A 17024-nucleotide genomic window follows, 5' to 3' on the forward strand; every position below is an offset into this window, starting at 1 on the left:
GCCTTATGAGTAGCCAGATGGAAGAGGAGAAGCATGCGTTAAAAATATGCTATCAAGGAACACACGCAAGGCCAGGGTGTGTTTTTGTTTTACATCCTAAACCCCCCAAAACACTGTATTTTCCATCATGTTTTGGGCTTCCACCCTTTTTAGTTCATAAATGTGCACAACTAAATATTAAAACACTGATGAGCACGCGGCTGCTTCCAACAACTCGAGTGAAAAGAGAAACAGATCTGCCCGAGATCTGCCCCCTTAGCATTTCAGTCTCTAATCAGCTGCCATTGAGTGGATAAACCTACTTTCAAGCAGAGCAAATTTTTATGGAATTTGTTAATGTTAAACTGATGGGACAAACGCTTCCACTCAACCCTCACCCCCATGTCTTCCTTATTCTGCCCCTTCTCTTCTGCCTTCCTTCCATCCTTTCATCCACTCTCCCCTCCTTCCTTCTAGTTCCCTCTCTCTTTGTTTCTTCTCCTGACTCACTTCTCCGCATTTTGTTTGTTCCATTCTTCCTCTCTTTGTGCCTCTCCTTACTTCCTTTCTCCTAATTTTTTCCTGTCATTCTCTCTGCCTTCCGCCTTTCCTCACTCTTTCTCCCTCACTTCATTCTGCCAGCTATGTCTTTCCTTCTCACTCTTTTATTTCAGTCCATTTTGTATCCTCCTTTCAGCTTTGTTTCTTTATTTCCTCCTTTTTTTCAGTCCAGCTGTCAATGCATTTGAAGATTGGTGCAAGGCTCCATAAGCGTGAACGAGCCCTGCATAAAACTGTTTTCATTTTTCTTTTCAAAAAGAAAATCCTGTGGCCTCTTCTCAATGGGGCAAACACAAGGAGATGATGGACGGAGCGCTGAAACTTTTCAGACACTCACCCCCAGCACAGATCTGGGTTGAATCCATCATCATTCTTTAGCTCACTTTGACATCTCAGTTCAGACCTAGCTATATGCAAATCAGTGTTGACCCTGTGCCTCATGGGAACACTCAAGCCCGAACTGCCAAGCAAGGTCTTCCCTGAACTGGAAAGAAATATCCTGGGACCGGTTTCTGGGTAACACCCTTTATCAGCCAGGTTAGCTTCAATCCAGTGGCAAAGTGAGCAAGGGACCCACGCCTGGGCATACCCTGCCAACTTAGGGTGAACAAAGCAAACACAAGAAGATGATGGACAGAGCGCTGAAACTTTTAAAACACTCACCCCCAGACACCGATCTGGATTGAATACATCAACATGATTTAGCTCACTTTGCTACCTCAGTTCAGACCCAGCCATATACAAATCAGTCTTTACCCTGTGCCTCATGGGAACAGTCAAGCCCGAACTGCCAGGCAAGGTCTTCCCTGAATCAGAAACAAGCACCCTAGGACCGGTTTCTGGGTAACACCCTTAGCTTGAATCCAGTGGCAAAGTGAGCAAGGGACCCACATCTGGGCATACCCTGCCAACTTAGGGCAAACAAAGTAAACACAAGTAGATGGGTAACACCCTTTATCAGCCAGGCTAGCTTGAATATAGTGGCAAAGTGAGCAAGGGACCCACATCTGGGCATTCCCTGCCATATTAGGGCAGACAAAGCAAACACAAGGAGATGATGGAAGGAGCGCTGAAACTTTTCAGACACTCACCCCCAGTCACAGATCTGGGTTGAATCTATCATCATTCTTTAGCTCACTTTGCCACCTCAGTTCAGATCCAGCTATATGCAAATCAGTCTTGGCCCTGTCCCTCATGGGAACAGTCAAGGCCCAAACTGCCAAGTAATGCCTTCCCTGAACCGGAAACAAGCATTCTGGGACCGGTTTCTGGGTAACACCCTTCATCAGCCAGGCTAGCTTGAATCCAGTGACAAAGTGAGCAAGGGACCCACGTCTGGTCATACCATGCCAACTTAGGGTGAACAAAGAAAACACAAGGAGTTGATGGACGGAGCACGGAAACTTTTCATACCCTCACCCCAGTCACACATCTGGGTTGAATCCATTATCATTCTTTAGCTCACTTTGCCACCTCAGTTCAGACTCAGCCATATGCAAATCAGTCTTAAACCTGTGCCTCATGGGAACAGTCAAGCCAGAACTGCCAAGCAAGGTCTTCTCTGAACAGGAAACAAGCATCCTGTGACCGGTTTCTGGGTAACTCCCTTCATCAGCCAGGCTAGCTTGCATCTCAACGGGGGTCATCTCCTAAGGGGAGGGGGGGCATTCTTTGTTTTTTACTGCCTCGTAACACAAGATATTGTGAGGTGGTGATGGGCAGTAATAACAAACTGTATGTTCGCCCATCCTAATTGAGGGGACGCAATATAGCCAATTTTCCAACGGCCCTTAGTCCGGCTGCCCATCAGAGCAGTTTTGCCACAGCAGAGATTGCGTAGTTTCTGCAAATATAAATTGGACCCGGTTTAAGAAATGAATGCCAGCTTGGCAGTCATCTCATGATTTGGCAGACAGAGGTGTAGTGAAGGCGACAAAGTAAATTACTCCATCACCCTGACTGCAATATCTCCATCCCCCAAAACACGCATCAGCCCTCTAAATGTGTAAACCCAGTTAGATAGTTGCACAAAAGGCCAAAACATGAAGAAGTGTTTGGCATTTTTAACCGAATTGATATCTCCACAAACTTGCATAATGATTTCAGTGCTACCACTCCCCCAGACATTCACATTTTTGACAATACTACAGCCCTGTGATGGACAGTAGGCCACTGCAGGAAAGTGTGACATTTTGAAGTATCATCATAAGAACTTTTTGGGAAAACACCATCATTTAAAGTAGGTTTGGGTGAGCCAATTGCTTACCTTTTGATATTTTTCTTGTCAATCTTATTAGCTTGAATCCAATTAAGTGGCTTTCAGTAGTGGCTGCTTTGTGACAAAGTGGAGAGGCAGCATGGGGGGGACAATAACAATAAAAAATAAAAGCACTTACCTGCTGCTCACTGCCTCACTGCCTCAGTGCTCTTTTGCTGCAAGTGCACAGGCTTCTAGACTCCGCTACGGCCAATACAGATGCAGCTCTAATGCTGGTAAAACCAGCTTCGGAGAAGTGCCAGGTTAGGAATGAGCCGTCTGGTTTTGCATCGAGAGCCTATGCCTGCTGTTCTTTCCACCCGGCAATGCAGATGGGGTTGGAGAGATCTGAGTCCACATATCGGTTTGGCCGTCCTAGGACAGCCGGCCAAACTGGCATGTACAGTGAAGCAGTGCCCGCCACTCCTGCTTCAGTGCTGTCGTCATGATTGCCTTGCCCCTAAAACTCGACTCTTGAAGAAAAATAAAAAGATAATACAATGACTTTATTATCATTTTATTTTTCGTGTTTACATTTGCCAGCAGTGGGGTGCCTGTGTTGGCTTTCCTTTCTCTTCTTGTATTTGTCGTTCACTGGAGTGTAGCTTCTTTAAAACCTCTTATATGGGAATACTTGTATCCTTCTACTTCTTCAATTCATTAACTTAAATTTTTTTTATTTTGCTACTTAATAAGGGTGAATGTGTTTTCTTGCTCTCTCCATCATATACTACTTTCCAACTCAAAAGCCTACTGTATTTGCTCTCTTTGTTGCCCCTCCCTTATCCTCAGCTTGTCCATTGTTTTTGCTACCCCACCAGCTTTTTTATTTCATTTTTCAAATCCCCAGTTCAAGAGACTCTCTTGCTCCTCCAACCTGTTGCTTATCATCCCGCCCTCACAGTCTTGTCACTGTCATATGGCCGGGATGCCTATCACCCACCCCCAACACAATCCCCAAGGATGGGAAGACGGACGCAGTTCTGAACTTTTGGAAGGCGGGAGGGAGTTACCCTCCCGGCCGTATTTATTAAAAATATGAAACAAAATTAAAACATTAAAATAACAGTTTCATATCATGTACAATTTTTCATTTATACATTTCACAGCAGTCACGTTTATTGGCTAACCTTAACAAATCTCTAATACAAAGGTTCTCCTAGCCGAGTCTAAACATCCTGCAAATGCATACTTTCTAAATAAAAATTGTACATCCTAACATTACGGGCCAACGGCAAGGTCGTAACCGGTGTCAGATCCCTACTACCAGAACTCCCCCCTCACGGTGTGAGGGGCGGTCGCACAGAGGACTGTACCTCTGTGCCAACTTCCAATTTCCCTTGTCTTAGCGGGGGCCCCTTATTTAACTCGACGCCATCTTAGTGGTCGTCCGAGGACTCGTGTGAGGTGTCTAGAAGGTAGCGTGGACCCCCCTCCCACCCCACACTGTTCACCACATCCGCCGTCGCGGATATCCTGGCCCCGGGAAATTCCTAGGAGGGGCATCGAGCCGCCTCCTCCCCTGAAAGGCGCCTATGACCGCATTCCCTTCGGCGACCCCATACTTAGTGGGTGCCGCCTCCCCTTGTGAGGGGCCAATGGCCGCCTCCCCCCGGGCGCTCCCATCCATAATGGGTGGCGCCCCCTCTAGGGATCTTGAAATTACTGCTCACCGATCATGACCTTACCGCCCGACCAAAATAAATACGACGTTTTTTTAACCTAATGAAGAGAGCGATAAAGCGGTTACCTGGACATTGTACTATTCATCCACTTATCTACACATGCTACACATTCAATTAGACTGTGATACTCCGCTCAACTGGATGAGAAAAATTGTTATGAAGCAAATTACTTTATTGCAGTTCAAACATTTGACATCTTTATTACACACTAAAAAACATTGGAAAAAAGATACTATCAACGCAAATCCACTTCATTGCATTACTAACGTTGCCATAAGGGGCTGGTGGGTGGGTCAAAATTGCTCCTTGTTCCGTCTAGGGCTCACGTGCAACGAGAGGGTGCAGCTTCCAAGCACAGGAACAAGAGGATGCTTCTCTGGATTGTTGCTCCTTTTATTCCTCTTCGGGAGGGCGTGTACCCTCCTCTGGTACGCCTACGGGGCGTGACCAACGGTGTAGGTGTCTAGGACAACCCCTTCTTGGGCGGGAAAAAGCACGCCCCGGCTACGCCGCTTCGGGCATACCAGCCGAGACACGCCCCCCGCCCAAAATGGTTTCCCGGGGGGATCCGGGCACTCTGCCATACGTTCGGGGGGACCGAGTGGTCGCCCCTTTCCATATGGCCGGGATGCCTATCACCCCCTCCCAACACAATCCCCAAGGATGGGAAGACGAACGCAGTTCTGAACTTTTGGAAGGCGGGAGGGAGTTACCCTCCCGGCCGTATTTATTAAAAATATGAAACAAAATTAAAACATTAAAATAACAGTTTCATATCATGTACAATTTTTCATTTATACATTTCACTGCAGTCACGTTTATTGGCTAACCTTAACAAATCTCTAATACAAAGGTTCTCCTAGCCGAGTCTAAACATCCTGCAAATGCATACTTTCTAAATAAAAATTGTACATCCTAACATTACGGGCCAACGGCAAGGTCGTAACCGGTGTCAGATCCCTACTACCAGAACTCCCGCCTCACGGTGTGAGGGGCGGTCGCACAGAGGACTGTACCTCTGTGCCAACTTCCAATTTCCCTTGTCTTAGCGGGGGCCCCTTATTTAACTCGATGCCATCTTAGTGGTCGTCCGAGGACTCGTGTGAGGTGTCTAGAAGGTAGCGTGGACCCCCCTCCCACCCCACACTGTTCACCACATCCGCCGTCGCGGATATCCTGGCCCCGGGAAATTCCTAGGAGGGGCATCGAGCCGCCTCCTCCCCTGGGAGGGGCCTATGACCGCCTTCCCTTCGGCGACCCCATACTTAGTGGGTGCCGCCTCCCCTTGTGAGGGGCCAATGGCCGCCTCCCCCCGGGCGCTCCCATCCATAATGGGTGGCGCCCCCTCTAGGGATCTTGAAATTACTGCTCACCGATCATGACCTTACCGCCACAGGCCGGAAAGTTGACCGGCTATCCGGACCCCCCACACTCCTACTAAAGGTCATGACTATACAAACCCCGTAACCATGCTATGAAGTCTCCTATGAGTAAGACATTCCCCTCCCGGGACAAATGAACCCCGTCTTCGAGATACATGTTATCCCCCCGGATACATCCATGCGGAATACAGTGCAACTGTCCTGAACGAAACAATCTACCCAGCTTGTTATTAACTTTCTTTACTGAATGATTCAAAGCTGAGACAGAGAGGGCCCCCCGCCACAACTTCCTTGGAATCATGTGTGACCATGCTATCGTGAACCCCGGAATCCTCTTTGCCAACCAGCTAACAGTGGATAGAACCCGCTCGAGGAGTACTCGCCGACCGAGCGCCACCAAGTCATTGCCCCCCAGATGCACTATGACTATAGACGGCGGTGACCTTGTCCGCCCTAACAGTTCCTCGACAAAACACTGAAACCGGTCAATACAGAGCCCGCCCCTTCCATTGAAGGTCACCCTGTACCCGTATTCCCCAGCTGCGTGAATCATGTCACCTGCTTTGAATACGTCCGCGGCACGCCTCACGTATGAGTGGCCCACGACCCACACCACTCTTTCCTCAGCCGTGATCTTTGACCGCTGGTTCCCAGGTGTCGGGTCGACTGCACAGTCCGCCCCGCCTCGCAAGCTCGCGAAACTGTAAACCAAACAAAAGACAAGAAGCGTGAGGGCATGACATTAGCTTCACAACATGTGCAACCGCACATACCTTTTATAACAGTTCGAGGACCATCGTCCCAATTGTTTCACCATTTCCACACTTTGACCCCTGGGTGTAGCTTCTGTAGCAGCCCCTATCCTGAAGGAATAGGTCCCAAAATCGCTCGGGTCCAAGCCCGCTGCCGCGATTGCCAAAGTTAACACCCGCTGAAACTGAAACCTTGTCAGTGGGGTGGCGTCGGTGTGTCTCAGCAAGCTTCCCCCCCATGCTACCGCCCTTTGCACCAGGTATTGCTCAACGCACTGCACCGGGCACATGGGGGACCCTCGCACGCGCTGGACCACAATACTGTCCCCCATCGCACCCTGGTCGGTTTTAGACCTGGCTATTGTGATTACCATTGAATCACCCTTGATCTGAACGTGTTCCCGACATAGACCTCCCCCCACATCCTTCTTATTTCTTGCCACCAGCTGGCTCACCCGCATAGCCCCATGGAATGCTAATGCGAAAGCGGCCCGGAACAGCACTACTTCGGACTGGGAGGAACATGTCGCGGGGAGCACTGACATCAACAGGGACAATCTTTCTAACCCAATCGGGCGCCTCTCGTCTACTCTATGACCCTCGAGGCGTTGCCACCCTCGTAGTGCCTTCTTAACCAAAAAGGACGATGTAGGGTCCTTGATGCCGTAAGCCTGCGCCATGAATGCAATGGCGGCCCGGTGCCTATTGGCCGTCGCTGCTGATCAGCCTGCCTTGTGGAGTGCTACTAAAAACTTCAGTACATACTCCTCCTGTCCCCACTTATCCCCTCCTGCTGGACCCAAAAATGCACAATAGGAACGAAACGCTCCTTCCTACGCCTTCCATGTCCTGGGGGCTAAGCTGGCTCCCACGAGGTCCTGTAATCCGGGGCACCGAGTGACCAGAGAGCTTCGGGAAATGGTGCCGCCACTAGATCCGCAGAAGGTAGATAACCCCTGAAGGCCTGTATGTGGGAACGAGAGAGTGCATCAGCCGCCTGGTTCAATACACCCGGCACATGCCTTGCCCTAAACTGAACGTTCAGTCTCATGCACAGTAGGACAATTTCCTTTAATAATCTCAAAATCAACTTGCAGCGTGCTGCCTGGTTATTTATGCATTCAACAACGGTCATGTTATCGGACCAAAATACCACTGAGCGATCACGGAAATTGTCCGGCCATGCCTTCAGGGCCACCAAAATGGGGAACAACTCAAGAAACCCAATGTTACCTGTTAGCCCACTGGTGTGCCACCACGTCGGCCATGTTTGCGCCGACCATCGATTACCAAAGATGGCGCCAAATCCCACGCTCCCTGCCGAGTCGGTCCACAAACCCAGCTCGTCCGAGGATGCTGGTGGTTTGCTCCATACCACTCGACCGTTGAAATCCACCAGAAATGCCAACTATATGCGCATATCCTGGCGAACCTCTGCAGACAGTCTCGTGCGGTGGTGTCCTTCTTTGAGACCGACCATGGCTTGTGCAATACAGCGGGAAAAGGGGCGGGCCATTGGTATGACTCTGAGGGCAAAGTTAAGCTGGCCCACCGCTTGCTGCAACTGATGGAGAGTTACCTTCTCTTTGCTAATGCACAATTCTAGCGAGGCCCTAAATTTCATTACTTTGTCCCTGGGCAAACGGAAGCATCCCTCCACTGAATCGAGCTCAATTCCAAGAAACTCGAGTGAAGTAGATGGCCCCACCGTTTTCCCCGGTGCCAATGGCACGCCGAACCGTTTCATGAGATTGCAAAATTCCAGTAAAGCCTGTGCACATTCCGTGTCACCGGCTGGCCCCAAGAACAAAAAATCATCTAGGTAGTGCATAACCTGTGTATAGCCCGTAGCTCTGGTGAACGCCCATTGCAGAAAACAGCTGAATTTCTCAAAATAGGCACAAGAGATGGAGCAGCCCATTGGCATACATCTATCCATGTAATAGCGTCCTTGAAACACAAAACCTAACAGACGCTGATCTTGAGGATGTACCGGGAGCAACCGGAATGCTGACTCAATATCTGATTTAGCCATCAGCGCTCCGGGCCCCAGGTGATTCAACATGGCGACGGCCTCATCAAAGGATGCGTACCGCACCGAACAGACTCCAGGATCAATCGCATCGTTTACCGAAAGACCCCTAGGAGCCGACAAGTTATGAATTAACCTAAACTCACCTGGGTCCTTCTTGGGGACTTCTCCCAACGGTGAACAAATGAAATTAGGAACAGGCGGGTACCTATATGGGCCGGCGACCCGGCCCCGGGCAACTTCCTTCGCAATCTTGTTTTCTACCACCATCGGGTGCTGCTGAACGGACAGTTGATTTCTGCACAGTGAGTCCCCCCGAAAATCCCCCGCCGGGATGTGGAAGCCATAAGAAAAGCCGTCCCGTAACAACCCATTCTTGGCTCTGCACGAACTCCCCGGGTGTGAAGAATGTCCGCAACCTGCACACTCATGCCTGAACTTACATGTCCCATGCGGCCTCGTGCACTTGCCTCTGTTAAAATTCCAGCAAACCCCTTTTCTACCCCCATTCCCACTACTCCTGGGTTGGTGATCACCTGCGGGGTTTGCTCGAAAGGGTGCCGCCGATTGATGGCGGGAAGGCGCCGACCCATACTCGCCAAGCGAGGACGACTTCGTCGTGCCCGGCAAGAGCTGCTTCTGCCAAGAGACGGAGTCGAGACAGTCCCACGTCAGAGACGAATCGTGCTCCTTGGCCTTACGAAACTTACTATCATAACCCCTCCATAGATCGCCCTCATATGTTTCATAGAAATCCATTATACGTGTCTGATAACAGGCTAATTCAGTCATAATCTCTGGCTTACGTTCACCCATAATAGCAGTAAACATCCCAAAGGCCTTGGCCCAATTCGAGATCGTCTCATCCTCCCTGAAGCCCGCCATTTTTGCGCGCCACACACTCGGATGCAACAAATCCTTCTGAGCCTTAACATACTCAATCTCGTGATGATCAGTCAGGAGCGAAAACATATTGAGATATTTATCAGCCCAAATCATCTCTTTCGTGGCCAGAGGAATATGCTGAACTACTTTTTCCCTCCTTGAGGGCAAAGTCCCCCCATTTGCCATTGGCAATGGCTGCTTACCAGACTCCATAGCCGGTCCTGCTGATTTTCCACCGCCAGCCGCTGGTTCTTCCGAGGGAATCTGTGAGGGGACAAGAGGGACATTCGCCTTCGCAGCATCTCGTGATTGCCGCAACTGCTTCATAAGCAACCTAGCCTCTTTGGCCGTGTCTCTGGGCGCCGCTGCACCCTCGGTATTCTTTCCAAGCCATGCGGCCAACTGGGCAGCCAACTCCGGAGGCATTTCCTCCTCGCTGGTGGGCGTAACTACTACCGGAATCGGCTGGCCCACATCCGGGATCGGTACAGGTACCGGGGCCTCGACTGGACTAACCGGGCTTACCGGGGGTGACTCGGGAACTGGGGACTCCCCGCCTGCCGCCCTATTCCTGGCCCTTTTACCTCTCCCTGCGGGGACTACTCCCGGCAATGCTGGTCCGATGATCTTCTTCTTTCTGCCCGTAATAATTATTGCCGCCATTTGCTTTTTCATGTCCGCCATGTCTTTCATCAGCATGCGGAGCATCTGCTCCGTCCCTGCCTTCTTTCCGACCTTCTTGCCAGGCATCGTTGTCAGAGACTCGACCCTTGCTGCTTAGCTGCTCGACGAGGTCCTGGATCCGGTGGAGAAGGCTCCTGGAAGAGAAACACAAAAATTACAAGTTCTCAAAATTGCTCCTTGTTCCGTCTAGGGCTCACGTGCAACGAGAGGGTGCAGCTTCCAAGCACAGGAACAAGAGGATGCTTCTCTGGATTGTTGCTCCTTTTATTCCTCTTCGGGAGGGCGTGTAGCCTCCTCTGGTACGCCTACGGGGCGTGACCAACGGTGTAGGTGTCTAGGACAACCCCTTTTTGGGCGGGAAAAAGCACGCCCCGGCTACGCCACTTCGGGCATACCAGCCGAGACACACACCCCCGCCCAAAATGGTTTCCCGGGGGGATCCGGGCACCCTGCCATACATTCGGGGGGACCGAGTGGTCGCCCCTTTCCATTTACTTGCTTCCTACTGAATGACTTTCCTTTCTCGTCTTGTGGGTCTTCTCTTCATCCTCCCAGGAGCATAGGAGCATATTAGCAACAACCACGTTAAAATTATCGCTGTTTTAGGAATTGCAATAGAAGCCCAGGTTAGATGTCTGCACATCTAACCTGGGCTTCTATTGGAATTCTATAACTCATATTAGCAAGCCCATTATCGCCGTTTTAGCTGCAGTTTCTTGCTGCTAAAACGTCGATAATTTTAACGAGGTTCTTGCTAATATGCCCCACAGTTTCTTCATTATCCTTTTTACTAGAAGACTTGGGGGCATTATATCAAGGTAGGTGATACAATTATTGCCGTTAGAAAACTGCAGCTAAAAGGGCCATAATGGGCTTGATAATATGCTTTATGGAATTCCAATTGAAGCCCATGTTAGATGTCCTTCACGTCTAACATGGGCTTCATTTGGAATTCCATCGAGCATATTATCAAGCCCATTATCGCCGTTTTAGCTGCAGTTTTCTGCCGCTAAAACGGCGATAATTTTATCGTCTGTCTTGATAATATGCCCCTTGTATCCTTCTACTGCTTACATGCAGGGAACTAAAATTTCCTTTAAAAACACCACGAGATCGCATGAATTTTTTTGCTGTCTCTCTCTAAGCTCCTCTGTTGCTCCCCGTTTCTCTGGGTCCACTCATCCCGACGCTAACTTCTCCCCAAATGTGCTCTTGCATGTATGTCTGCCTGTCCCCAAATTGCTGCATTCTTTCTTTAGAAAAATCTTTTTTGGAGGGTCAGGCAGCTGCTATATATTATTGGCCCATTTCCCTCTTTTTTAATGCACTTCACTGCATATATTTTTAAATTAAGACCCCAAGATTGGTGTCTGCCATCTTGTAACAGTAAATTAAAAGTTCAAAAGAAAAAATGGTTGCCACGTCCTGATGCATTCGTGCACATGCATAGAAACACATGTGCATATACATGTCATCGCATCCCAATAGTTTTTACTGTTTTTACCAATGTTGTTCTGCAAATGCACACAAGCATTCTTTTTTTGCCGATGTAGCACAGCCCAAAGAAAATCTTTGGAAATGCCAAAATGTCGGTTAAGGCCACTGAAAGGTGAGAACTATTAACTCTGACAATGCTTGATTGTTTTAGTAGTGGGCAGGTTAACCCTGGGAACTACAACATTTTTATTAACCCTTTCCGTTGAAGAATATTCAATAAAAATATGCCGTGATATCAGCTATTGATCTCCAGCCCGTTCCATCATTCATTTTATATCTCTTTTTTCCAGGGGATAACATAAGTGTCTATTTAACAGCATTTTCTCTATTTTCTGAGCACCCCCAGGTGTGACAGATAAGAACTGAAATGCAGCACGCACCAAGGAAAACTCAATGTAATCAAACAGAGACTATGGGATTTGAACTCAGTATTCCAATGTCACTGACATAGTTCACATTTCCGTGAATACATCATTCCCTCACATTTGGATTGATAGTTTCGTAGACACAACTATCCTATCTCAGTAGCGCTAACTTACCAAAAGACTTCAAACACAGGCCCAGATTTACCAACACTTTGCATCTGGCTGAGCCCCTTTTGTGCAGTAAATTCCATGCAAAAAGCTAGACGATATTTACACGGGCTGAATTGCGTAGCCTTATGTGATTTTGTTTTAAAAAAAGGTAATACAACGTAGCACCTTGCTGGACGATTTCCCTTCCTGAGCAAAAACAAAACTGCACGCAATGCAGGCACCTTTGCAGCATGGTGCAAGGGTGCTTGCGCTGGCTCAGCACTGCCTCAAGTGCGCTGGCACTATGAGATCTCTTTCACATGGCAGTGCAGTAAGTTTTTTTGCTGTGTTGCACTGTGCGAAAGGTTAGTCAATCCTGAAAAAAATCTCCTGTATTTTGGAAACGCCTCTATGTACCCTGTATTTGTACGATGAGTACTTAGGGCTTCATTTATGAGAGTGATGCATCGCTGTGTGAAAGCAGCGATGCGTCACTTTCACTGCGCCCTCCTTGCGACACCAATGATGCGTCATATTTACAGTATGACGCATCATGGCGCAAGAAGTTACAGATACGGCAGTATTTCTGACGTATCTGTATGCCACAAAAGTGATGCATTTCTGGAGTGTGCAAACAAAACAAGTGATGGACAGAATGTGGATCAATGTCACACATTCACCCCAGTCCAAAGATCTGGGCCCAAATCCATCGTTTTTTTGCACTCCACACGACCCTGGGTTAGACAATGGCGATATGCAAATCAGCTCTGACCCTGTGCCCCATGGGAACTCTAGCCAAGCTAGTCAAGCTAGCCGGGCTGATGAGAGGTGTTACCTCGAAACCAGTCCGGTCCTCGGATGCTTGATTCCGTTCTGGGAAGGACATGGCTTTTGTAGTTCGGACTGGACTGTTCCCATGGGGCACAGAGTCAGAGCTGATTTGCATATCGCCATTGTCTAACCCAGGGTGGTGTGGAGTGCAAAAAAATGATGGATGTGGGCCCAGATCTTTGGACTGGGGTGAATGTGTGACATTGATCCACATTCTGTCCATCACCTGTTTTGTTTGCAATACCGCCATAAGTGCGCTGGGGATGGTCAGACGTGGGTCCCAGGCACTCCACACCACTGGAGTCAAGCTAGCCGGGCTGATGAGAGGTGTTACCTCGAAACCGATCCGGTCCTCGGATGCTTGATTCCGTTCTGGGAAGGACATGGCTTTTGTAGTTTGGACTGGACTGTTCCCATGGGGCACAGGGTCAGAGCTGATTTGCATATCGCCATTGTCTAACCCAGGGTGGTGTGGAGTGCAAAAAAACGATGGATTTGGGCCCAGATCTTTGGACTGGGGTGAATGTGTGACATTGATCCACATTCTGTCCATCACCTGTTTTGTTTGCAATACCGCCATAAGTGCGCTGGGGATGCTCAGACGTGGGACCCAGGCACTCCACACCACTGGAGTCAAGCTAGCCGGGCTGATGAGAGGTGTTACCTCGAAACCGGTCCGGTCCTCGGATGCTTGATTCCGTTCTGGGAAGGACATGGCTTTTGTAGTTCGGACTGGACTGTTCCCATGGGGCACAGGGTCAGAGCTGATTTGCATATCGCCATTGTCTAACCCAGGGTGGGGTGGAGTGCAAAAAAACGATGGATGTGGGCCCAGATCTTTGGACTGGGGTGAATGTGTGACATTGATCCACATTCTGTCCATCACCTGTTTTGTTTGCAATACCGCCATAAGTGCGCTGGGGATGCTCAGACGTGGGTCCCAGGCACTCCACACCACTGGAGTCAAGCTAGCCGGGCTGATGAGAGGTGTTACCTCGAAACCGGTCCGGTCCTCGGATGCTTGATTCCGTTCTGGGAAGGACATGGCTTTTGTAGTTCGGACTGGACTGTTCCCATGGGGCACAGGGTCAGAGCTGATTTGCATATCGCCATTGTCTAACCCAGGGTGGTGTGGAGTGAAAAAAAACTATGGATTTGGGTTTAGATCTTTGGACTGGGGTGAATGTGTGACATTGATCCACATTCTGTCCATCACCTGTTTTGTTTGCAATACCGCCATAAGTGCGCTGGGGATGCTCAGACGTGGGTCCCAGGCACTCCACACCACTGGAGTCAAGCTAGCCGGGCTGATGAGAGTTGTTACCTCGAAACCGGTCCGGTCCTCGGATGCTTGATTCCGTTCTGGGAAGGACATGGCTTTTGTAGTTTGGACTGGACTGTTCCCATGGGGCACAGGGTCAGAGCTGATTTGCATATCGCCATTGTCTAACCCAGGGTGGTGTGGAGTGCAAAAAAAAATGGATTTGGGCCCAGATCTTTGGACTGGGGTGAATGTGTGACATTGATCCACATTCTGTCCATCACCTGTTTTGTTTGCAATACCGCCATAAGTGCGCTGGGGATGCTCAGACGTGGGTCCCAGGCACTCCACACCACTGGAGTCAAGCTAGCCGGGCTGATGAGAGGCGTTACCTCAAAACCGGTCCGGTCCTCGGATGCTTGATTCCATTCTGGGAAGGACATGGCTTTTGTAGTTCGGACTGGACTGTTCCCATGGGGCACAGGGTCAGAGCTTATTTGCATATCTCCATTGTTCAACCCAGGGTGGTGTGGAGTGCAAAAAAACGATGGATTTGGGCCCAGATCTTTGGACTGGGGTGCATGTGTGACATTGATCCACATTCTGTCCATCACCTGTTTTGTTTGCAATACCGCCATAAGTGCGCTGGGGATGCTCAGACGTGGGTCCCAGGCACTCCACATCACTGGAGTAAAGCTAGCCGGGCTGATGAAAGGTGTTACCTCGAAACCGGTCCGGTCCTCGGATGCTTGATTCCGTTCTGGGAAGGACATGGCTTTTGTAGCTCGGACTGGACTGTTCCCATGGGGCACAGGGTCAGAGCTGATTTGCATATCGCCATTGTCTAACCCAGGGTGGTGTGGAGTGCAAAAAAACGATGGATTTGGGCCCAGATCTTTGGACTGGGGTGAATGTGTGACATTGATCCACATTCTGTCCATCACCTGTTTTGTTTGCATTTCTGGAGTGTGTCACAAAAGTGATGCAACTCCAGCAATGTGTTGTTTCATATGGGACAAGCCCCATGTGAAAGGGCCTGCGTTAGTCTTAGGCCTGCTGTGAGGCAGGCGTAAGAAATTGACGCATTTGTATCCTAGAAGTGGCACAATGAAATTTTATAGCTTTCACTGCGTCACTTCTACGACCCTTTCTTATGTCAGAAGGCCCCCCTGCATACATTATACCTGGCGTAGGTATAATGTAGCGCAGGGGTTTACAAAGTGACGCATCTACCTAGTTGCGACACTTTGTAAATATGGTGCACCAAGGCACATTTTTTACACTGCTGGTGCGTCACAAAAAGTGATACACCGGCGGCATAAAAGTGACGCACGGCATCATAAATGAGGCCCTTAGACTTTTTGTATCCTAAATACATCAGACATACTTACATTTCTTTTATTAATCAAAGGCAGCAGCATCCAACTCTTTCTGCTTGAATCAAAATTATTTACACGGATATAGCTAGACCATTGCAAAATATGTTCATTATCATTGCAGCTTTATTTTCTTAGATGACAGACTATGATGCGCAATAAATTACTTAACAGTCTTTAATACACTTTTGTTTTACAATGTAAAAATATCTTGTGCCTGATGCTTTCATTTGTTGCTAGGTAACAGACTTCAAAAATAAATCTTTTATATAAGCTTTATTTTATCGAGACCAGCGATGGTGGGAAAGGATACTGAAGTCTGTGTATGCCAGTGCCTAATTTGTAAAATAAGGAGCATATTTATGAGAACTAATGCAACATTGAGTCGCGTTAGAAAAACTGGCGCTCCATTCTGTCATTTCTGTGCGACATGGATGCGCAAAGCTTATTTTAGAGCAGCACACAATGTCAGAAGTATTGAACATGCATCAGAAATTTTGGCACAGCGGTGGGAAGAACGGTACAATGTGTCAGAAAGCAACTGCTCCCTACAAAACTAAAGCTGAATTGTGTGTCGTAAAGGACCTTTACATTCCTCAAATCAGCTTTGCATCACACAAGCGTGTGTTGTGTGGCAGGAAGCTCAAACAAACTACGCACTTAAATCTTCAGCACTTCTAAGCACTCTCTGCTAAGAAGGGTTAGGTAAAGAGCTCTGCCTAGCACAGTTGTCAAAGAAAGGTGTAACAGGTGAGTATAACTGGTTTCTCTTTGTGGCCATATGGAGAAGAAAGGTGGAGAAAGTGTTGCGTGTTTATCTAGGTTCCTGATCGATACTGTGACCTTATGCCCCTATTCGGCTATAAATCCATTTATTCCCTATATTGGCATAACCGTTCAAGTGCGATATTCAGAAAGTCATCTCTGACTTCACACGAACAGAGCCACGTTCAAGGATATCTCTCTCTGCCACTTCCTTTGCAACCAATTAGTGCAATGACAGAGCAGAAGTCACTATCTGATATTCCTAGATTAACACTCCGAGTTCTTCAACAAGATAAAAACTCAGCAAACTGGGAAATCCCCCTTGCTTTGTTTTGATTAGTAATAGAACTCTAATGAGCAACTGATAGCTATCACTTCCTAGTGACATCTTTAATTGACGTCTTATGTCCAGCAAACTTGCGTCAAACCCGGCACCTGTCAGGTATAAATACTACCAACGTTGCCTTAAGCAATGAGCTGTTGTACTGTTGCAAGCTGTCTGCAAGACCCCGTGTTGGTGAAGCTAGCACCCTGTCGCTGCAGCCTGCTGTCCCTGTGGTGG

This window comes from Lissotriton vulgaris, chromosome 7 (genome assembly GCF_964263255.1).
Source record: "Lissotriton vulgaris chromosome 7, aLisVul1.2, whole genome shotgun sequence".
NCBI classification, from domain to species: domain Eukaryota; kingdom Metazoa; phylum Chordata; class Amphibia; order Caudata; family Salamandridae; genus Lissotriton; species Lissotriton vulgaris.